General features: G+C 37.9%; 1 protein-coding gene across 2 annotated transcripts in view; it reads left to right on the forward strand.

Moving 5' to 3' along the window:
- The first annotated feature begins 1298 nt into the window (after nt 1–1298).
- cntfr (ciliary neurotrophic factor receptor) overlaps nt 1299–20849 on the forward strand; it is a 308603-nt gene continuing 289052 nt past the window's right edge. Inside the window, exon 1 of one of the 2 annotated variants that reach the window (XM_023961135.1) lies at nt 1299–1538. The gene's annotated coding sequence lies outside the window, so the exon portion shown is untranslated. The remainder of the gene's footprint in view (nt 1539–20849) is intronic. The other variant, XM_023961133.1, reaches the window with a different exon arrangement.

Here is a 20849-nt window from a genome sequence, read left to right on the forward strand (position 1 = left end):
AGCATGAAAGACGTCATGGACCCAGAGCCTACCCACCAAACACTATGGACTTTTTTCATGCACATCTTTTTGAATTCTGAAGATCTCTCCTTAGTGAAACAGCTTTAAAAGACAGATTAACTGCATGTCAAACACCATAGCTTTCTAAGTATTTATTTGTATATCTATTACAGTAGAAGCTTATGAGCATCAAAGGAAAGTGGACAAATCTCAACTTTTATGTTGAACCTATTGGTTCTCAAAACAGAATAACGACCATTTGAGAACTGAACCAAGTGAGGGACGTCACTCTTAGAAAATCACTTACTTCCAAATCCAATGAAATAAAGTCAACTCAGTCGCCACTTTTTTGTGATATGGATGTCGGCAAGTTGGAACCAGAAATCATCCCTAAGCAGTGATTAGTCTTTGTCAAACTTTCCATGGCAACCTCTCTCCATTCGAGTGATCTTGTTGCAAAGCCCCCACTACCACTTGAAAGCAGGCTGGAGAGTATCTGTCAATCAAACCTTTCAGATGTTCGACATGAGATCACAATCTTTATTGAGATATCTGATTGGTCAGTTTATAACTTGAATAACTTGCACTACAGAAAAACATATATGACTGAGAAAGAACTGTTTTTTTTTTTTTTCCTCTAGAGAAGTCTAAGAGATTTAGGCTTTGTGTGACCAGCGGGAACTTCCAGTTTTGAACGCGACGGGGAAAGGGTCACTCAGTCCCGATCTATGTAGTCGATGGTAACAACGCTCCTTGTTTCTTGTGTTTCCCTGAAACAAATTTAGTCTTATCCTCAGTTTAAAATTGTCATCATAAAGTATGTCAAGAATTTGACATTTTCTCCTGAAGGGGCTTTTTGAAAATCATTTCACTTCCTCGGTGCTGTTTTTCATTGTTGTTCCATAAAGTCTAATAGCGGTTATGCAACTGTATCTGCCTTGAAACAGAAGGTCAGTTTTAAAAGGATTTCACCACTGAAAAGGTCAGTGCTTCCAGGTGTGAAACGCCATCAAGGCAGAAATGAAAAAGTCAAAATTACACACAACAAAAAGAAAAAACAATTGGTATTAATAGTTGGATGAAATGTTTGCATTTGGTTGACGTGTGTACGTGTGTGTGTGTGTGGGATGCTCTTTCCACTACCCTGAGCGGTGGCTAGGGGGTGCACTGTGGACATGGTGTGCATTAGGAGGGAGAGTGAGAGAGAGGGGTAGAGAGTCTTAGAAAGAGAGTCAGTGTCTCAGTAACGTATTCCTGCCTGTGGCTGGGCTGGTCACATGGGGAGAGCAGCCTGTTTAAAACAGCCTCGACTCGCTCATTCAGAGCAGTGCAAGACACAGAGACAGACACACACTTTCCCTCTTTCTGTCTTTCTATCCGTTCACACACACTTACACATGCTCATGCACGGCAACTTTCCTCTACCGGACTGACACAGCACACACGTTGGGGGCAGACACACTCCTAATCTACAGCTGAGAAGAGGATAAGGAGTGACAGATCCGAAAAAAAAAGAAAAACAGAAAAAGACATTCCCAGTGAGTAACTGATGTTGCTTGACATGTTTTGCATTTGCAGCTTTTGGAGTTTGCTCTTTTTCAGCGCTATCCGATTGGCAGGAACTATGAGAAGGTAAAAAAGAGTTGAATGGAAGAGAAAAGGAAAAGGAGACAGAGGAGAGCAGAGATTTGGATCTAGTGCAACAGTGGAGTGTCTTTTCATCAGTCGGCTTCTTGGGATGTAATGATGTTAATTAGCTCGCACATGGAATGGGAAGAATGCCGCTGTACTGAGCTGAAGAAGTGTTTGCTTTAGACTCATGCACTTTTCTGCAAATCTGCCTTGCATTTCCTGTCTTTTTTTTGCAAACACGCTGCCTTAAAACGGTCAGTCATACTGATGCTTCACAGATTCCTTGAGACACACGCCGCTTTCACTGTGATTACAGGAATCCCATTGATATGCAGATGGCAGTGGATAGACCCGTCACTGCACCCTAGTGATATGAGTGATACATGTGTGGAAAGGCTGTGTCAAAGGCTCTGTCCCTATCACTTTTATTCAACTGTATCTGTTTTGCCATCTTTCGGCTCCATCATCCTTTTCTTTATTCCTCTTCCTGTTGCTGCTGCAGTTGATCTCTGGCATTGAAACTAACTTTGACCCTCAGTCTGCAGCTCATTCCATTTGTTGCCGAAGCTTAAATTGTCTTGGTTTCTCACTTTCCTGCTGTACTTTGGGGATTCTATGCGTAGAAGCAGAGGGAATCGCAGAGTTGTAAGGTGGACTGCAGGGGAGGGAGAAAGAGGGATGACAGAGAAAGTGGAAAGAGGGGAGGGTTAGGGCTGGGGCATTGAAAAGGCTGACACTGGTTTGGACAATTAGCCCAGGGAGTCTGTCCCGGGGTGCTATTCTGAGAGAATCTTTGGCCCCTGGGCTCTGGGCGCTGGGTCACGAGATGGCTTGACCCTTCCAGTCGACAGCTAAGCATGGGAGCCATTATCACAGCCTGATTGATTAGCACTAAGCGGAAATCCCTTTTCTCTCTATTCCTAGGGAGAAAAGGAAAAGTTTTTTTTGTTTTTCTTTTTGTTGCTGGTTGTTTTGTACATTACTTGAATATTTTATTTTTTTATTTGCTGTTAACTGTTTATGTCTGGTATCTAGGGATGGAATTTCTCCTTTGTATTAGTCTGAATTGTGTCCAAAGAGGAGTTATTTTGTGCAGATTTCCCATTTTCTGAGTGTTGCATCTGCAGACATGCAGCTGATATTGATGCATTAAGAGCCTGATGTACCTGCCTGAGGTTTTATGGGGAAATAAAGCGATGAACGTAAGATGTAGACTAGACAATGTGGTACAAAAAGAAAAAAAGATCTAATAAAAAACTTGTCTGCAGGTGGTTGTGAATTTGGTTTGGGAAAACCCACTACGCATTTCTCTCTTTTCTGTGTTTTGAGGTTTCTGGTCCCTTTTCTCTCGAACTCTTTCGACATTTGTTGCCCCCCCCTCCCGCCTTTCCACTCCCTCTTCTTCAGACTGGGAGTTTAGTGGGGTGTTTAGCCCCGCTCACGGCTGATCAAAGCAGTGTGTGTCAGACTGGGCTTAGTCCAGGCACTCCTAATGGAGCACCGTTTTCATGCCTAGTTGGTGGTGGAGTGGTAGGAGGGATTGATGGGAGGGTGGCGGGAGAGGAAGGGAAGGGTTTGCGAATTGACAGAGTGACAGAAAAGAAAGAATACTGGGGGGGGTAGCTGCCACACAGACAGGCAGAAAACCAGATTAGAGAACCCTGGCAGATGGTTCATGAAGATTAATAGATAGAAAGTAAAAACATGATTTAAAAATAAAGACAGAGACACTAAATGAATGGCTGGGTGGATTGACTAGAAGTCCACTGAAGTCACTGGCAGCAGGGTTTTTATTCTGCTCCGATTGAAGAACTGGAAAATACTGAGCACAGTTCGGGCCAGAGCAGAAAAACTTGAACTCATAATTTGGGTATTAGCCAACACTGTGTGAATGCACCATATTTTCCGCACTATAGGGCACATTGGATTATAAGCCTCATCGTCAATGAATGGTCTATTTTCGAACTTATGTCATATATAAGGCACAAAGAACTATAAGGTGCATTAAGCAAAGCAAAGGACTCAGATAAGTCAGCCCGACTTTAGCTGCGCTCACAAAAACTCCAGAACTTGTTTGTAACATGCTACATGTTAGCCACATTGGAACTGTTAGCTGCATTAGCATATTTACAATAATTGTAATTCCAAACCTTGTTTGCAACATGTTAAAAACGGACTGATTCCGCAAAACAAGGAATCTGTCTGTGTGAAAAGTTAGCCTCCATGTGCTTCCATGCCACTGTATGACTGTTAACTTTCCATAAACTTTTCAGTGGCTGCACAAACAAGTCTAGACATGAATGTTCCTTCAGAAATGTTTTTTCCTCTCATTTAATATTAAAATTTTGGCTGTATAAAAGCAAAGGAATTTCCTGTTCCACTGTTGACAAGAAGTGGCTCAAACTCCAAGAAATGAAACAAAAATTATTTTTACACATTGTTAAGGTTTTTTTTTGTAGTTTCCAAAAGTCCAGCTTTGGAGGTTTAAAGTCCCACTACAATCATCTATTGATCTATTTTCAAAGTTACCCACGTGGTCTTTTAATTATGATTATGTGTTTTGAGCCCAAATCCTAAAACCTGTGTCATTTTCTAGGACATAGTTTCTGCAGAGCGGCAGAAGTTCATTAAAAATTCACCTCTGAGTTATGAGCGAAACTGTTGGTATAGAGTAAGCCTGCCCCCACATCTCGTCATCTATTTGATTACATCCTCTCCAAAGAGCCGCCAGCCCCTCACAGCCCCAACCTAACATAAGCGTTGCAAAAAAAAATGGCGAGCAATATTGGAGCTTTCCAGCCGTACAGTCTTGAGCCAGATTCCAGCTTGGATGAGGAAAACAAAGATGTAGATTGATCTAGTTGTCTACAAGTTCATGCATCAAAATGGAGCAGACCAGAGAGCTTGTGGCTTATCAATTTTAGCCTCCATGTAACAATTAAAATCTTTTTCTAATGGCATTTTTTCGTCTGCTCCTGATTTACAACGATTAGAAAAAAGAAATACATGCACAAGCGTTATCCATCATCAAAAGGTCCTTAAAGTTATTCTTGTGCGAATGGAAAAAAGAAAGTCTGAACAGAGGATGAATGTGGGACACCTGTGCTTGGTCTGTAGCACTTGCTTCAGATGCATATGCTTTGGAACTTTAGCTGAATTGTTGTCTTTCCCTTTGTTATTTTCTCTTTAGTTTCCTTTTAAACATCAATCTTTCTTCTCTTTACCAACCTTCATAGTAGAGATTCCTCACCTTTCTTTACCCCCCTCATCCACATGGTCCTATAGAATTTTGTGTTATCCCTGCTTTTCCTCTCCCATTCCCACTTTGCAATGCTGGTGTTTATGCTTCACATAGAAGAAAGGTAAGGGAAAACTAGAAAAATATTGCCCTGAACATACTTACTGCTTGAGAAAACATCCTCTGACAGATGTTCAAGCAAGGCTCTGATCAGAGTATGGTAACGGGGGCTGTGATTCTGTACTGTTTAAGTACACAAAGGCTACAAATTGGAAGCTGGTGTGGTTCTGGCTGGAGGAAGAGGTGAGGAAATAAAAGCAGTCTAAGATGTCTATAGGAGTGCGTTTTCATTATCTCATCTCTTCAAACAAGAATAACGCACGAGTTCCTCAAGACCTTTCAAATATGATCTTTCTAACAACTCTTTGTGTTCACAGGGCTACTAGGTGTTGCGTTCAACTACTTACAGTGGCTTTTTCTTATGTTTCCTTGGAAATAGAACCCCATTTCCTCAAATCTTGCTTTCTTTTTCAAATTGCATGTCTTGAACAGTTTAATTTAAACTAGTAATCCATAGGATTTTATGTTTTTACTTTCTAAATCTATTTTTCCAAACTATTTTCGAGTTAATTGAAGCCAGGCTTTTTTTTTAAATGGCTTGTTGTCAAGTTTTTTGTTTCATAATTGCCTAACCAGCCCAGTAGAAATCCCTGCAATTCAAATAAAAATAATGTTCCATACTTTAATGTCCATTAATCTTGTAGTTTAGAACTTGTGTTGGTCGATGAATTTGTGTTTATTTGTTCGGGAAAAAATGCAGACATTAGAATTTATAAGAAATTCTGTTATTATAAATGTTCATCCAATATATAATTTCCACCCAAGTTTGGCTCCCCCTGGACTGTGACTAAATTATTATGCAGTAGCGCAAAAGGGCTTGTCCGGACCCACACTGGATGAAGTGTGAATTTACTTGTCCTAAACCAGATTATATTTCTCTTTGTTGCAACTGGCCACTAAAAAATACATACACTCAATCAATAGTGTTCAGTTAGCATTTTACAAAGTTTGGAACACGAGAAACATATTATAATGAAATTTATAAGTAAGATGTTGAAATATACAACAGTATTTTGAAAAAAGGAGAAAGACTTACACATTTTACTGAAGTCAAACAGTAAAATCCACAATTGTGGTAGCAGGAGAACCCAAGCTCAAACATCTTTTATGAGGAATGTGAAGCAACACGGTGAGCAGATATGTGGGTGTTACGCTGCTGACTTAGAAAAACTGAGACAAAAATGAGATACATAGATATAAGTAGATTCAGGCAATGGAAGCACCTGTGGAAATATGCAGAGCTTTCACAGAGACCCGTTTGATGATGTCTATTGCTTGACAGAAGATTCTTCTTCAGAAGATTTGAACACAGATGCAGTCGAAAGTGCAACTCTAAAAAGATGATCTGGGTGACATAAAAAAGCACAGTTTGGCTCCATCTGAGTGAAAACAGTGACTTGTCTTTGTGGCTGTATTTCCTTTTTTGTTTTGTTTTGTTGTAAACCTTGAATCTAGATTGGTGCAGAAGGGAATGGGTGACAGATCTCAAGGGTGAAGAAGATTAAATACACTTTGATGAGCATAGTTGTGCACTTGTGTACAATTTTCAGACATTCTGCATGCCTCTGAAACAAATCTGGGTGAAAAGTTGGTTTCCAAAAAAGCATCTTAAAGGCTAAGAAAACAATAAACAGCAAATTCTTCTATTTGGAAATACATAGCTCCCACGCTTTCTTAGTCTATTCTGTTTTGTTAGATTCCCTTTTCTTTGTCTTTCTTTTTAATCTAACAGCATATAATGGAGCGAAATTATGTTATGTTAAAAGTTGATACTAATGAACTGGAAGATTGCTGCTTGATTATTATTTGCAACAAAAAAAAAAACGTGCATCTGTCTAATTATTGAACTGTAGGAGTTCATTCCAACCCCTACAGTTTATTGTATCAAGCAGAATTAGATATTAAGTCTCCAACTGTTTTTTGTAAATGACCTTAAAAAATCTGAAAAGTGTTGAATTTTTAAAGCAATGTGAAACATTTTGGTTTTTTACTGAAAGATAATGGTACCTCTCAATAACTTTTTATAGTTTTTCAAAATCTCTTCCATGTCTGTCTGTCTGTCTGTCTGTCTGTCTCTCTCTCTCTCTATATATATATATATATTAAACGTGATTTTTAAAAAACATATAGCAACAACCGCTTGAGGGCACCGTGGGTGTGTGTATCAGTATTCGCTACTGACAGAAACAAAGAAGAAGCGCAGCTCAGTCTTACACCACGGGTGTCAGAATTGTTCAAAACACACGCAGACGATGAAGAATTCAATGGATTTAGGGATTTGAAGTTATAGTAAGAGATTAGTGGATTTTAGAGAATTTTAATAGTTATCTGACTATCTGAATATGTTAATATACATTACTTTACTAGATTGCGTCTATGTATTATAAAGCTAAATAAGCATTAATGTTTGAAGCGTGCATATATTCAGTGGATTATTGTTATAAATTCTGTTATATATTCTTGTATTTTGTCAAATAAATTTCTCCCAAAAGTGCGGTTTTACAACAACTTTTTTGTGATTTTTGCCTTCTTTATCATGCATTTTTTTAGTGACTTATGGTCTGGAAACTGTTTTATTTATTTATTTTAGCACCTGCAGAATTTATTGCATCTGTAATCCTTTTCTGGCAATAAAATATTTTTAAATACAGCTCAACTTGGATCAGCTGATTCTAACAGAACTTTGAGGACACAAAAGGAAAGCATATAGTCATGCTATAAAACACTGTCGTCTTCTGCCATAAACCTACTGTTAGATAAACATAAAAAGACTTAAATATGTATATGTGTTACCAATTAAAAACCTAGTTTCAAAACCTAAAATTAACCCCTATGCATCACTGATTGGTCTTTGAAAATTCCTACAGCTTAATTTTTAAAATGTTGGCAGTTTTGGCCTGTTTTAAGTTCAGAATGTAACACTTTCCATGTGTTAGCTTCCTTTGTAGTGAAGGCTGTCTGGCCAAAGGGAAGTTTCTGGTGGACACTTTACAGTTTCCTGCACTCCTGGTTCCCAAACCAAAGACCTGCAATGGCAAAATATAAAAAAAGGTCTTTTTTCCAAGCTTTTTCCAATCTAAAAAATTAAAATGTTGTTCATTTTTAATAATGCCGTTGCATTGGGTTTAGTATAATATCGTGTATAATATCGTGTTATCCATATTTCTCACGTGTTTGTTTCACACATAAGTAGTTATAAGTTAATTCTAAATTTCCTACATTTGGAATCATTAATAATTAAATTATATATATACATATATATTTCATTTGTATTTTTCTTTAGCCTGTACATCCGACTGTGATATGAGACATATTGGTTAGTGGAGTACCTTCCTTGGCATACGAATTACTTTCAGTTTAAATAAATATTTTATTACAACTCACACTCCATCATTTCGGTCTTGGTTTTATTCTTTCTTAATATTTACTTGATCTTTGAATCAAAAGCTTCTAGTGTGTGTGAAGAAAATGGTTTAAAAGAGACAATTAATGTAGTGTCCTATTTCTGTTGTCATGCACTGCTGCTGTGTCATGCCACTGCCTTTGCTATCACTGAGAACACTCTGACTCCCTGTTACACTCCAAATTACTATTTCATTAGGCACATTATGCACATTATTCAGTGTCTTTTTTTGTACATTTTAGACTTTAGCTGTAATGGAAAATTTTGCCTTGTTATGTTATAGTGATGTATGACAGAGTTTTAATGACTAAATCAATTTTCTTTGTCTTTTGGTGCATTTATCAGTAGAATGGGATGTAAGTGCAGCAGGTCTATCTACATAGTGTGTCCTAACATCCCATAATTCTGCTGTAAATTGTTCCCTTGACAAAGAAAGTGAATGTATTCAGTTGTTCAGCCATTCATTTGGTATTTAAGATACATCTTAAATGTAAGCCTTGCTCATTTGACCTCTGCGCTTTTCTATTGTGCCAGCAGCATGTTTTGATGCATTTGATATTTCATTTGTTTCTGCGATCAATATTTTTTCAGTTGATCAACAACCTTCACACTTGAAAAACAGTTATTTTGTGATTTACAAGTAAGAAAGTAGGAATTACCATATTTTCCACAATGCACTTAAAGGTTTTATTTTTTTTGTTATTATTATGTCAATATGCTAACGCGGCTAACATGCAGCAGCGTCAGACTGTGTTTCTTTGTTCTTTACGTGTTACTAAAAAATTTTGGGAGTTAGCATAGTCACAGATAGTTTTTTTTTGCATTTTAAGTCTGGTTTTTTATATGTTGCAAACAAGTTTGGGAGTTACAGGTGCTGTAAATGCGGTCATATGTGATCATTGCAGTGACGTGCGGTCAGGTGAGGCTCAGCCTCACCGGTCATCGTGATAAAACAGAAAAAAAGTACATTAAGTAAATATTATTTTCCACTGATCCGTGTTAAAGATACATTTTCAGCTGACTCGACACGTTTTCCACAGTTTGAGGTTAAAATCGTAGAATTTGAGTGTTGCGCGATCACATACAGAGCGGAAACTCTGTGTGAGACTCCGGAGCGCTTCGTCCCATGTCTGACTGCAAAACTCAATTTTAACAGTGACGTGCGGTTAGAACGCTGCTGTAAGCACGAATAAAAGGCTGCTGGTGAGGCGAGCCTCACTAGGGGGCAGACGTGACAGCTGCTTTGCAGCAATACTGGTGCAGCAGAAACAACAGACTAAGGAGTTCCTTCTTCTCCATTGAGGGAGAGACTCATTAAACTAAAGGAAAATAACCTCTTTTACAACAAGGTCGTATAACGTTTGGACTCAAAAAGTAGGGCCAAACATGGTTGTCACATTATGTTTTCCTTTTTCTTAAAATTGTAAATCTGACTCCAGGAGTCAGTGCCTCACCAGCCATCAACCTCACCACATGTCACTGGAATAATGTGTAGCGTGTTACAGTCGAGGCTTACATAATCTCTGTCTCAATGTGGCTCAAGCTACGTTCACAATGAGCATGTGTTGCGTGTTCAAGACTGCACATTCTTGAATGCGCATTTAGCCCTTAATGTTCACACTTGATTGATTGTCACTACCTGATACTAGCGGATGTCCACCACCTAGTTGGAAGAGGGTTGGTGCGAAATGTCGAAGCTGTAAAAATCTTGTTCCAGGCTTTTTCTTCCACAGCTCTATTCTGAAGACTTGGTGTAATATAATTGCGCAAATTAAAAGGACGCCATTCCTGTTTCACTTCAAAATCAGAGTCCCTGATTGGTCAAACATCGTTTTGGTTTAATCTTCAAAACGTGTTCAGTGGACGAACATTTTGAACGAAGAAACTTGTATAAGACTGCATGAACACTTACGTTTTGAACTGCGTGTTTTCATAGAGTTTTTATTGGATAAAATTAAAGTCTTGAATTGAACCAAAGAATAAAAAAGCAAAAAAGACTGTCGTTAAAAAAGACAATTGGGAAATATTTCAAAAGGTCCATGTGAGACTAATTAGGATGTTTGTGGTTAGAGGAAAAGAAGAAAACAATAAAAAAAGGACAGTTTTTCTTTTTTACACAAAAACTATGACAGCATCCGTTTTTGAAACATGATTTGGTCACAGAGGGTGCTGAAGAGATTACTCTGCACCCAGCGTATGGAACTGGCAGGAGATAACAGCTGCTGTGATTGTGGTCAAACTCAGGGAGGGAAAACCAAAAAAGTGTTCAACGCCTGGCGGGGAGGTGAAGAAACAACAGTTTGGGGGAAAAACACAGACACATCTTTGATGACTGTAAACTGGAGGGAAGAGCGAATGGAAATGAAAAGCAGGGTGGAGAGATCACAGGAGACTAATACCATTATGGTCACTTGTGTGATTGAGGTCAGAGAAGAGGAAGAGGTGCAAGGAATGGTGTATGAAAGGTGATAAGGGGTAGGTTGTGACTTGATGGGGATCCCTACATGTGAGACAATGCCCAATCCACAGAGGACAAAGGGAAGCAAAGACATAAAAAAGAACCAGTTTTTGAGATGTGTCGATTCTGTAATTTAACATAAAATGTGCCCCCAAAAGGGACAAAACAGGTTTGGGGTTGAATGAATGAATTAACGTATTTTAAAAGAAAACACAATCTAGTTCATTGCTCTTCTATAATGAATCCTAGATTTATACCCAATACACTACACATCTTTAAAGACCCACTCCAATCATCTTTTGATCTATTTTCAAGGTGCTCCCAGCGGTCTTCTCTGTATGATCATGCTGTTTTTAGCCAAAATCAAAAAGCTTTTGTTGTTTTCTAGGACATAGATCCTGCAAAGTGGCAGGAATTCATCACAAATTTACTTCTGAATTGCGGAAGGGAATAATACAGCGGAGGTAGCCCTTCCCCACTTCCCGTCATCCATCCGTTTACAGCTTTGTTGTAAACAACAAAGCGTAATGTATTTAATATGTATTTTTTATTCATTTATGTCCTGAGAAAAATGGAGTGGGTATTTAAAATCTTTCATTTTTCTATTCATTGAAAAAATAAAATCCACGTGGCATAAACTGACGTTTCAGAAACATGCATGAGTTTATCTTTGCTTTGAGTTTTTCTCTCATATGTTTATTTTTTTCTGTTATGAAATGTATATGGGTTGTTAAAAGCCTTAAGGGTCTGCTTCTAGCAATGTTGACTCTACAGTAGGTATAAGTGCCTGTGTTGCTGTTTGTGCAGGTCCTATCTGTTTACAGTTGTGAAGCTAATTTCTGTACACGTGTGTTACTGTTTCTGTCCATTTCTGTGGACGTCTGTCCAAAGAATTTCCTGCTAGAGTCACTGTAATAGTTTTCCTAGAGCCAGGGGCTTTTAATCTAATAGAGACTGATCTTTAAACACTAATCAATGAAGTCCTATATATTTCCATTACTGCGTGGAAAGAATGAAATAAATAAAACATGACAGGGAGCAGTTGGGGCCACATACACAATCATGTACAACTTCTAATGTAGTCATTCAACTGTTTTTTTTAGTAAAGGAAAAACAATTACGTAACAATTTTTTGTAGATACCAAAATAATTTCTTTTACCCAATGATAATGATTGTGAAACATGTTTTTAATACAAATATCTATCAATTGATTTTTTACATTCTTTGTGTTTCTTCCAGTCATTAAACAAAAAAAGTCGGTGGACTAGGGCTCTAAACAAAGGTTTTCCTTAAAAGTTTGGTTGACCTCACCTAAAAGCTGCATAACACTGAACAGCACTTTACAAAGTCACTTTTTGTTTTTAAACTGCTTTCCCATTGTTACAACATGCCACTTGAATGGGAGACTTTGGCAGTGCATGTATCGCCGCATGACGTGTTTTTTGGATGCATTGACCTTTTCAAGTATTTCAACTCAAGATGTTATAGAATCAGTCACAAATCCAATAGCCAGACATCATCTTCCTATGATCTTTACAATAAATGCAGTGCATTATATTATAGGATTTACTGTCTCTAAGCAGGGAGACTGGTCAAGCCACTTTCTTGGACATGTTCACACCAGAAGCTATCTAGGAATTACAACCCAGGTCACCAATGCTTTTATTTAGTTTACGAAACTGCAAAATATAGATTTGGATTAATTTATCAAAATCTAATTAAAATGAAAAGAATCAAAAGAAAATTCAAGTTTCTGTTTTTTTGTAATAAGCAAAAGACTATCAACTTTATCAAAGAAATGTGTTCTGAAAATATCTTAATCCACTGATTATATACAGAGTACTGTTAAACTTAGATCGAGCTTGTACCCAAACCCGGAGAGCCTTCTACATCAAGGAATTAACAGAAAAATAATATTCTTTAAAATTAAGATCTTTTTAAACCATTTGTATATTTGCAGAATAACAACAAAAACATGCTGCAATATTTTTTTATGAAATATAGATCGGGATGCAAATTATTTAGATTCACAGCTGCAAAAGAGGCTGATGTTCAAATTGTTTACCTAGTTGGTAAAAGATTTTTTTTTTTAAACAAATATGAAACCATCTAAATGCAGTTGTTTCCCACAAGGACTTCAATTAGTAAACGTTCATGACAAAAGTTGCTGATTTTCTATTATGCATGCAATAGAAACTCAGGGAATTTGCACACCACTTGTCAAATTGCTTTTCACTGTTTTTTTCATGAGAATAAAGGGATAAAGAACACTTATAGACAGATAGAAATAGCTTTCTATGAGAATCTGTCATGTTTGCTGTTGCATCTTTTTTGTCCTGTGTCACTGTACCCCTATTCATTTCTTTTTGTGAAAGTATTGCTCATGCTTGTGTAGTATTCCACTTACACCATGTTTAGCTGGTGATATATGAACTACAGCTTTCAGCTGTCATAAGATAACAATTTCAAGCTATGCAGCTGACAATTTCCAGCACCGTCTTAGTGGTGATTTACAGCAAATGACTGCTGTGCAACCGGAAGCACAGCTGCCCCAACCTGTCTTTTTTGAATTCAAACCTACTTAACTGACAAACCTTTCTCTTATGGGAGCTCACTTTATTAACTGTGTCTGTTTACGGACATTTCCCTCACCCAAATCAATTTGTCATGTTTATGTGGCAGTTTTCCTGTAGACTGGCTCTGCCTTTAGAGTATACTTTATTAGTGTTGTCTTGGTAACCCATGCCTACACCTGCTCCGCAACCATTTCTTTTAACTACCGATATTCAACTGTATTTTTTTCTCTGCAGGAGAGTATGTGTAGGTTTTTCTGCCCCGTTGTGGTAGTTTATTAGCAATGTCTCCTTTGATAGTTAGTGTGCACGGTTGATTATGGTTGAAAGGGAGTGGGCCGACTGCTTGGCTGGAGAGGAAGTCTGCCTAATGATGTTAACAACATTCTTTATTGGGGAGCTATAGGCCAATTGAGAGAGAGGAGTGCAAAGAAAAGAAAGAAAGAAATGGACAAAAAATGTGGAAATAAAATTTAAAAAGTGAAATTACAGAACAAATGGAAGAGAATTTGTACACCAAGGAAGGCAGGGACATTATGTTTGAGGTTTAGCCGGGAGGAAGGCAAAAAAAGAGAAACGAGTCAGGAGATAAAAGCCAGGTGAAAATAAATAGAATGGAACTATAAGATAGGGATAATCTCTACCGGGGCGACTGCGCTCCTAAACTACTGTGGTAGATATTCTCCCATTTTCTTGATGTATTATACAAAACAGTAAGCCTTTCTGCGATGCCCCAAAAGAAACATTGCAGTCCACCCACAAATTGCTTAGCAACCCCATCTGTGCATTGATGTCTGCAGGGGTATTTGCTGCTTGGAACAGCAGGAAATAGGACAAATGATGAAAATCTGAAAACAATTTATTTTTAGTCTCTACTTTTACTTTAAGAATTAAACATTTTTGGGTGATTAAATTGGATAATTTTCATTCAGAGAAGCAATAAAATTGTTTTGTTTGCTTGAGTTTCCGTCCTTTACTCAAAACTCTGATGATCTGATTCAGATCGCCAATAATTGGTGGCTATTTGAATGCTGCCTTGTCCCTAAAGTGCTTCTCTGTGCTTGATTCCACAGAAAAGGAGCTGCATACTGCTTATGGAGAGCATATGAGAAGGACTGTATGAGTCTGTGTGCTAATGGGTGAACATGAACCCAGTGTAAAGTGCTTCGTAGATGCTCAAACATGGCTGAAATGCTAAAAAAAGAACAGAGAGCATTATTGTATAAAATGTTTGAGATTGTGAAGTTATTGCAAAGTGATCTGGCAAATGGGTATCAGGGCATCATGAAAAACCTGAGGGATTTGCCTTTAATCAGCTGAGGCAAATTGACCGTTTTCTCCATGCTTTTCTGCAAAATTGAAGTCAGCTTATCAAGGGGGCAGATAGCCACAGCAGATTAAAGTTTCATGCAGACATCCATTATTGAACATGACAACTGAGTCTGATAAAAGGAGCAACAGGAGAATGGTATGAATGCTTGCAGGGAATATGAGGTTAGTTGATTGCAGCAATCTGAGAAAGTATGAACTAAGTGTGAGGGTGAAGCCGCTTTGGTAGCTTTGTATTTGGCGTTCTCACCAGGAACTTGATTTCAGTGTGGACACCCAAGTGAGAAGCTTTGAAAATGAGAATGGCATTAGTATTTTCCTGATTTTATTGTACATCGCCTCTATTGTCCCTAAAACCTTTATCTCTTTCTGGTCTATCCCTAGAAAAGTCAGAGTTTTCTGGAGTCTATCGCACCTTTTGTTGGCAAATACAGGGTACATCCTGAACAAGTCACTGGGGAGCCACATGTACAGACAGACAGCTTACTTATAAGGTGCAGCATCTTATCAATGAATGGTCTATTTTTTAACTTTTGCAAATACAGTAAAGCGCACCAAGCTACAAGGCCCATTAAGTGAGACAAAAAACAGAAACAAGTCTGTCAGTCAGCCGGACTTTATTAACCATGTCTAGAGTAAAACTAGAACTTCTTTGTAACACGTTACACGCCATTCACGTTAGAAGAGTTACCCACATGAAAAAAAGACTGATATCGCCAAAACAAACAGTACTGTGACCACGCTAACTCCCAACCTTGTTAGTAACTCTTAAAAAAAAAAAAACACACTCCCATTCAGTTATACTGTATGTTAGCCACACGGCTGTTATTGTGAACCACTAACGCTAGTGGTTCACAATAACACCCAATCAAACATCTTGACAGAGCTCTATACCTCCTAAAATCCCTTTAACATCAGTAAACACAATGAGAATGAATCCATACACAGTATAAGGCACTCTGGATTTTAAAATCGCTTTTGAAAAAAAAATAGGGCAGAATTTACAATAACTCACTGCTAAAAGGCAAGTTTTAGAGTCACCAAATAACCTGTGAAGCATGTTTTGAGAAAAAATCAAGCTGGCTGGAATAAATTAAAAGAAATTGGCTAGGATTTGAACAAGCAACCTTGTTTTTGTATGGCACCTGCTCTAACAACAACACTTCATGTGTTATTTGAAAGTGTCAATGAAAGTACAGAAAAAATTATAATAAATGAATATTAATGAAATCTAAGTTGGTCAGTCCTGAAGCAAAGATAGGACACTTCTTACTTCAAGCTAAACCTTTTTTTTTTATTTTGTTATTAATGTAATGTTGTGTGACACCAATGGAAAGACAACCAAAAATAATGATAAATAAAATAGTTCAAATGAGATTTAGTTATTTTGATGTTGTCGTGCTGCAGATTGACAAGCATGATAAACAGCATATTAAAAGCAGTAAGGTCATTGCTTGGCCCTGTCAAGTTTATCCACAGGCTTTCACATCAGGACATGAAACACTGCATCTTAACACACAGAAACATACCAGATGATAATGTGCTGATTGTCAAACAGCACCAGTGCACACACACACTGGAAGCTGTCACCTTGAAAGACCTTTCCCAACTGCCAAAAAAAGAATTAATAAATAAATAAGCTGGCATTTCTCTTTATTTACCCTGGCAAGGTGCCTGAGATGGTGTACCCTTCCCAGATGTGAGCATGACTGCATGGGGGCTTGTTTATCTGTGTATTTGTGGGCATGCTGGTCTCTGTGTGTCTGAGCAGCTCTTTGTCCATGCACAGATTCATCAGAACTTTTTTTTTTTTTTTTCTGGCATTGCGCTTTTGGATGCATCGCCTTACTGGATCCACAGCGACATATCACACATGAGCCAAAACACACTTGCTTGAAAACTCCGCACACCCTGCAAGCAAGTGCGAACAAAGGTTTTACGGTGGCACTTGCAAATGCACAGACAAATGTGCATGGAAGTACACACACTGGTATGAAAGCTTAGACTTATTTTCCTTTTTTTCCCCAGAAGTACTTCCTTTGGGAATACCCACAGGCAAAGTACAAACTACTTCCTTATTGTGAAAGGATTTTAAAAAAGTGGAAAACCTTCCTACTCTGCAAATGACCTCCCCTGAGTATGATTCTTAGAGTACTAAATACTTTCAATTTTATATTTAGATCTTTTTGTTTGTGATATAGTTAAAATAACATTTAAATATATATTTTTTTCATGCTTTTCAACCTACCACAATTGCTCATCCAAAAAGAACCTGAGAGATCTAAATGAGCTTCACAGTTTTCAGGCCAGATAAACTGATGTGAGCTGGATTAAATCTCAGGTCCAAACAACCAGCTGAACACACCATCTGTTATTCACTGATTCTGCTCATTAAAGAGATACATATTGTTATTGAATTTTTATTTTCCCTGTCATTTTCCACTTCCTGCTGTTTATCTGTCACCATGTTGCTTTTGTTGCTCCAGCACAGCATTATGGAAGCTTAAGGTCCTGTTGTTTTGTTGTCTTTTTTATTACCTCTTTCCCTCATAGCTGACTGCATTTTCTATTCATTGTCCAATTTTCATTTTTACGTTTTTCTTATTGTAGGTGGTCACTTTTGCCTTTATGGAAACTATATTTTATGAATGTTACCACAAAACCTATTATAACTGCATTCAAATTGCTGATTAGTTTTTCTACACTCTTTAGGTCACTGCTGCCAATTGCTGTTTTCATTCTCTTTTTCTGGAAAACCACTTTTGAAAACCAACGGACCCTTCAACACATAACCCAGAAGGCTAAGTCAGTCACCCTTCCATTCTGCCTATTTCCTCCAGCTGCTCCCTTTGCATGCTCCATCTGTGACTCGGTGATTCTCCTCTACAGCCACCTGCGGTGGTGCCATAGCTGATAGGCACAAAGCAGAGTGGCTTGTCTTTTCTAATGGTAGTAGTATGATATTTCATTGGTAATGAGGTTCCCTTTTTTTTTTTTTATTGAGGACCCACTGTGTAACAAAGTCAAAATACTATTTATTAAAGTCAAAGGAGACGATCTTGTCTCCAAACACATCTGTGCAGTTAAATGTGTCATTGCAGATGTGCATAGGGTGGAAGCAGAGTCAAAAATGTGTGTAACATTGAAGAAATGGCCAATAATCCTCTGTGCAAAGGTTTTCCCCAATATTCAAAACAGTAATGGGTTTATGAAAGGTATTCAGCATTCTTTGCCTATGATGTGGGGCTTGATTTCACTGCTAAGGTATGCTGGGCAGGCCATCAATTCACGTCCACACACTCAGTTTTCTTTCCCCATGACAAATTCCTTGATTTCCTCCAACACATTCCTTATGCATTATTGGTCATGGATATTATATGGTCCCACATCCTTTTGACCATTCCAGTATGGGAAGCATTTAATTGCTTGTGTCTGCGAAAGAGAGCTAAAGAGACAGGCAGAAAAGCAGAGGGCAAGGAGAAAAGAAAAAACATATACACAGATTTTGGCTTGTTTTATGGCTCTTATTTGTTTGTATTTAGAGGCAAAATTAGTGGGAAATCAGAATGCAAAACAGGTACTACTGTATTTCCCGCATTTTAGGGTGGACTTAAAAGCCTTAACTTTTTTCAAACGACAGGTCGCCTTATAATCCGGAGCACCTTATAAATGGATTATTTCTGGTTGTGCTTAGTGATGTTACAGCGATTTGGAGAGGTACATGGCACTCTATCAAAACGTTTGTTTGGGTGTTATTGTGAATATGCGAACGCGGCTAGTGTGGTGTTGGAATGTTTTTTTGTTTTTACATGTTACATGTTTTGTTTTTACAGGTTGGGAGTCACAGTAACATTTGTTTTAGTGGTCTTAGTCTTTTTTTTATGAGCTGAAAACAAGTTTGGGTGTTGTGAATACGCTAAGGAGGCTAATGTGTAGCGGCGTCAGACTGTTATTCTTTTCTTTTTTTTCACGTATTACTAACAAGGTTGGAAGTTAGCATAGTCACATTACAGTGTTACAAACAAGTTCTAGAGTTTCTGTGAACACAGTTAATAATGTCTGACTGATTGACAGACTTATTTCTGACTCTTATCTCGCTTTATGTGCCTAATAGTTTGGGGTTTCTTGTAAATGACATCATTTGAAAATAGACCATTGACCATTCATTGATGGTGTGCCGCATAATCTTGTGTGAATTATCATGAGTTTTATGCACTTACAGAGTTAGCTACATCCATAAAACTGTGTAATAGCCTAGTAATAGCTTACATTGTGACTAATTTATTCAAATTTTAGTACTGCCAAAAATACCGAATGGGATTAAAAATGTTCAAAATAAGAAGAAATAAAGGCCATATGGAACTTATTCTAAGCAACCTTATTTTACATTCCTTGAAGCAATTTTTATAATTGGCTACTTTGAAGCAGAAAAAAAGCCTTGAACTGGAATAACTTTTCCATAAAAACCTAAATGAAACATGAGAGCGCCTATTACTGATGCAATTATGTTATAACATTTAGAAAATTGAGTCGTCAACGTATAGAATTGCATTTCAGATAGGAGTGTGTGTGTGTACGAAGTGTGTATAAGAACACAAGACTGTGCAGGCCGGATGCATGTCTTCTACTTTTTTTTTCTTATGAATTAGTGGCCTCATTTCCTAATAACACTGAGATTTCAAGTGAAATTCTCTGCACTAGTACAGCACACGCACAAGCAGCCATTTACCTACATCAGGGCCTCCTCTTGCTCGTCTTTTTTGACTTAATTGGGTCATAAATGTCATAATGAGGAAGGATGCTTGCAGTAGCTGTTAATCTTTGGACTGTTAAGATCACTGGATATGTACATGGTTGCAGTTTTCCTAATTACAGGTCTTTAAGTGTGAAAACTTTTTCCCAGATACTTGGGACTCTATGCTGAGTCCTTTGCATATCCAAATCACATATCATACATATGATATGTGATTACGTATCAGGTACTTTATCCTGACATGTCGGGCCAAAGTTACCTACAATTGGTCTGTTTGCTCTTGTGTGGAGTCAAAAATGTTGTGTCCATCTTTTCTGCTCAGCTTTCTGCAATAAAATTTGTTTTATATCCCTAAAATTTTTCAATCATTGAATAATGAATTTTTACTCTCAAACATATGATTTGTTTTCCCCTAAAAACAAACACCATCACAAAATGACCAGGTTAAAAAAAAACAAAGCAGTTCTTTCTAAAATCATCTGCTTATGCTGTGCTTTTGCTAAGAGTAACCCCAGATTTACACTAGTCCGTCTGCGGTCCCTCTGTCACATGGGGTGACTGTCTCACGACTGCAAGTTAGTCTACATTGTCTGTCTTGCGTTTCCGGTCCGTCCCCCATCCCCCCTGGCCTTCGGATGAGTGATATGTCTTGCCAACCCCATGTCAAGTAGCTTGCCCTGCTTTTCTTCGCTCGTGGGCATCTGTGCCCGTGGCTGCTGTGTGAACACATCTCCTTATCCACAGTGATAATACGCATTAGTGTGTGGGCATCCCACCTTAAATGTTATAATTTTTTTTTACTTTTGAAAGTACAAGAGAAGTTTTTTTTTTTTTTTTTTTTTTAAACCTGTTTCACATTTTTCTGGCGAAACTGACGGACTGGAAAGAGAACCCTGTTGTAAAATGTGCGTTGCACTGCAAAGGGACAGATTCCACACGACGGAGGCGATGTAAACATTCCGGTTGAGTACGATTCTTTTTCCGATGACACAACAGAGATACACCGCAGACAGACCAGTGTTAATCAGCCTTGACACGCACAACTCGCGGCTCCCCTGGTCACATGACTGATGGTGCAGTTCAATATGTTGTAAGCTGGAGGGTGTTTCGACACAAAGTACTGTAGTAACTCACCTAAAAATCAAAAATATCTAGAAATTACATATGCGCTTTTATTGTTTCATTTATTTTTTTTAGTAATAATTGATACTTTAATCGAGTTGTTCATACCAAAATTGGTGATGTTTGGTTATCTTTAAATTGATAACTTGGTAATGTTACCCCCCCCCCCCCCATCACAGTTAGCATTGCGCCAATTGATTCAAAAATTTTAATTAAAGTA

This window comes from Oryzias latipes, chromosome 12 (assembly GCF_002234675.1).
Source record: "Oryzias latipes chromosome 12, ASM223467v1".
Taxonomy (NCBI): domain Eukaryota; kingdom Metazoa; phylum Chordata; class Actinopteri; order Beloniformes; family Adrianichthyidae; genus Oryzias; species Oryzias latipes.